The sequence below is a fragment of the Leptopilina heterotoma genome, unplaced genomic scaffold (genome assembly GCF_015476425.1).
Source record: "Leptopilina heterotoma isolate Lh14 unplaced genomic scaffold, ASM1547642v1 Lhet_17, whole genome shotgun sequence".
Taxonomy (NCBI): domain Eukaryota; kingdom Metazoa; phylum Arthropoda; class Insecta; order Hymenoptera; family Figitidae; genus Leptopilina; species Leptopilina heterotoma.
In genome coordinates this window covers 1255553-1259160 of record NW_025110886.1, presented here as the reverse complement: position 1 = coordinate 1259160, position 3608 = coordinate 1255553, and the positions used below count along the sequence as shown (strand labels likewise).

The following is a 3608-nucleotide window of genomic DNA, read 5'->3' as shown; positions in this document are numbered from 1 at the left end:
CAGCTGAAAAAGTTATCAACGCAGTCGTCAACGTCACCAGAAACGTCAAGACCATCTTCCTTTTCAGTATATATAAATATACTTTTTAAAAACTTTATTTTTATTATTGACAATTGGTTATGAGCACTTTAGGAAGTGTTTTTTTAAGCCTTAAGGAGTTAAAAAACAATAAAAGAAAAATTGTTTTTTCTTAAATTCTAAAGTGCAGTAGTACCTCGAAAAACAGGTTCAAATTCTGATACTAACTCCCTCTTAATCATTATTTCTTAAATCATATTTCCTAAGACAAAAGTCGACTCTTCCTTTAATTTCATTAAAATTCTTTTCAGTAATTTAAGTTTAGATAAAATAAATTAAAAAAATAAAATTAAAATATAACTGTATTTTTATATTTATTTCAGTACCAAAATCGAGATATGACTGCAGAATTGAGGGCAATGCATGAGGAAAATTTGGCAGTTTTAAAAGAAATTTCTTCAACCCTGTCAAATATTTTATTAGTTTCACTGGAAACCCTTGAAGTTTTAAAGCAAGCCAGTGTGGAGGGCAAAAAAATTTAATTACTTTTACATTAATTATAACTTTAAAATTTTCAAAATGATTTAAATTTATTTAAAAATAAAATGAACGTTTATTTAAAAATAAAATTTTATTTTCCTTTAATAATTAAATTCCAACTTTGTCTTTTTTTAGTTTTCTTCCTTCTGTTAATGTCGAGTCAATTCAATTTCGTTCTCTTCTTTCTTCTAGAACTTTCCATTCCTTATAGTCAGAAATTTTTTAAATTAATCTTTTCTTTATATCTTTAAAAGTGACTTTTTCATTAAAAATATATTTTTTTAAAATCTTTATAATACAGTTATAAAGTTTATAAACACTAAAAATTTTTATTTTGAAAGCTTGCTATTTTATTATATTAATATTTTATTATTGCACGTCACAATTCTTGTGTCATAAATATAAAAAAATTAAAATTCTATAAGAAAATTAAGGAAAACAAAATAAAATAGAAAAAAGTTAAAATTCTATAAGAAAATTAAGGAAAACAAAATGAAATCTGTCGTAATAAAATTGCAGAGCAGCAACAGTGACTTAATACCTTCTGGTAAAGAAGAAAAAAATTGGAGAATAAATTCTGATGCAAAAATTTCAAAATCGTTCAGCAACAGCGACAATCTCATCGTTAACGTCAGAGTCAGCGTCATCCTCTATATATATATTGTTTTACTCTTTGGACAAGAAAAAAGTTTTTCATTTTTACACCTGTTTTAGGCAAATAAAGTATCACTTTTTACACATAAAACCCACGAGGCTTTAAGCCATTCAATCAGCGAGAGTTAAATGTTGTTCTTAACTGTTAAAAATCTTATTTGTATTTTTTTATGTATTCATCTTTATTTTATTATTTTTTATTCATTAAATTTTCCAAAATATATTCAATTTATTTCAAAAATAAAATTTAAAAACTATATAATCTTATTATTAACTTCTTCTTTCTCTCCTTCTTCAATAATTGTCTTCTTTTACACATTTCGATTTTTTCTGACAAGATTCGTTTTCCTTCTGTTACGTCTACAATTTTTTTCATTTTATTTTATTAATTTATAAGTCAATTCTCGGTTTTACGATTTTATTGATATTCGAAGCGAAGAAAGTCTCCATGTTTTCTGAAAAAGTAATATAAATGCACTACATTTTTTAAATTGACTACATCTTATTAAAAATTAATTATTTAAATGTAATATTATTTTTTAATTATTTAATTATTTTCTCTTGTGTAAACTGTTATATTTCAATGCATTTTTGGGCCCCCCAAAACAGTGTCGCCTCTACCATTGTGGAATATTTATAGGTCCACGAGTTTCATAGAAGACAGACGGGTCTGGACAGGACGAAAATGACTTAGACGAGTTTTGCTGAAATCGCTTAATTTATATTAAGCGATTTCAGCGAGACTGAACTACAAAACGAAGATTTTGTAAAATAAAAAGAAAAATATATAATTGCAAACGTATTGAAAATACTACTCATCGTGAGAAGAAATTAATTTATTTAAATTCAATTCCGAGTGATAAAGAGCTTAAAAAGAAAAATTTTGTTTATGCATTTTTTTTTAAGTTGATAATTTTACTGACTTTTTAAGGTTCTAATACAGAAACCAAGAATGATAAATAACCTAAAAAATATGGGAAAATTTTTAAAGATTCTAGAAAAAAAGTAGAATTTTAAAATACAATTTTTTTTTGTTGGTAATGTAGAAATTCGCAAATATCTACAAAAATAGTCGTGGAAAATGTCAAAAGACATTAAAAATTTCTAAATACTTTAAACAAAACATTTTATAATAAAAGGTTTTTTTGTGTTTTAAATTTTGTGAGGAAAATTATTTCATTGATTATCATATAATATTTTTAGATAATTAATTTAAAAAATTAAAGAAAATATTGAAAAAATATTTATCACAAACCGTTAGAAGCAATTATTTTTGCTTTATACGTTTTCCCGTACCAAACCACAGTCGCCAAATTTTGATTCTTTTTTACAATTTGCTCCTTTCCAACAACACTTATAGATTTTTTAGAAACCCACTGGACAAGACAAAACATATTGATTTTTATTTTTGTCTGTTTGAACTGCCTCTATAAATATAATCAGAATATTATGCAAGATGCAATTATTCTTTTATTTTGATAAACTTCATAGTTTATTGTTTACATTATTGATAAATGTAATTTTTATTATTATTATATAACAAACCCGTAATGTACTGCTCCGCGTGGCAGGGTGCACGGGAATAATTGTAATAATTATAATAAAATAATGTAACGTAAACACAAGTTTAAAATGTCACTTAAGTTTTGCACGGCAGAAGAAAAGACAGCCACTCCTTCTGTTTACTTTTTTTATAGAGAAGTTTGCCGCATAACAAAAATGGTGTTCAAATGCTTTACATTTATCGTGACTTTTCAATCCATTTAATTTGAATTTATTTTAAAACTATTTAGAATTTCATAAAAAAAAGAAAAAGTGCTGTCTTAGAATTTTTTTCTGAATCTAATTCTACAATTTTGAATACGATTTTCAGATCACCTTGTATAATGGCACTATTAGGACAATATTAGGACAATATAAAGACAATTTTAGGACAATATTATTTTACTATTAGGACAATATAATGGCAATATAAAGACAATATTATTGCAATATTAGAACGAAATAATAGCAATATAAAGACAATATTAGGACAATATTATGGCAATATTAGGACATAATTATATATATGTAATGGCAATATTACTACAATATTAGGGCAAAGTAATGGCAATATTAGGACAATATTAGGGCAATATTAAGTTAATATAATGTCATTATTAGAACAATATAATAGCACTTTTAGGACAATATAATTGCAATATAAAGACAATATTAGGACAATATAATGGCACTATTCGGACAATATTATGGCAATATAAAGGAAACATTAGAACAATATAATGGCAATATAATGTCAATCTTCGGACAATATAATGGCACTATTAGGACAATATAAGGACAATATAATGGCAATATTAGGACAATATAATGGCACTATTAGGACAATATTAGGA

At 24.9% G+C, this 3608-nt stretch overlaps 1 long non-coding RNA gene across 1 annotated transcript; it reads right to left on the bottom strand.

Moving 5' to 3' along the window:
* Window positions 1-997: 997 nt before the first annotated feature.
* On the bottom strand, window positions 998-3047 carry LOC122499644. The gene is made up of 3 exons (XR_006301354.1): window positions 2758-3047; window positions 2468-2639; window positions 998-1667 (listed from the first exon to the last, which is right to left on the bottom strand). It is a non-coding gene; the product is annotated as an uncharacterized LOC122499644 (long non-coding RNA).
* Window positions 3048-3608: the final 561 nt, after the last annotated feature.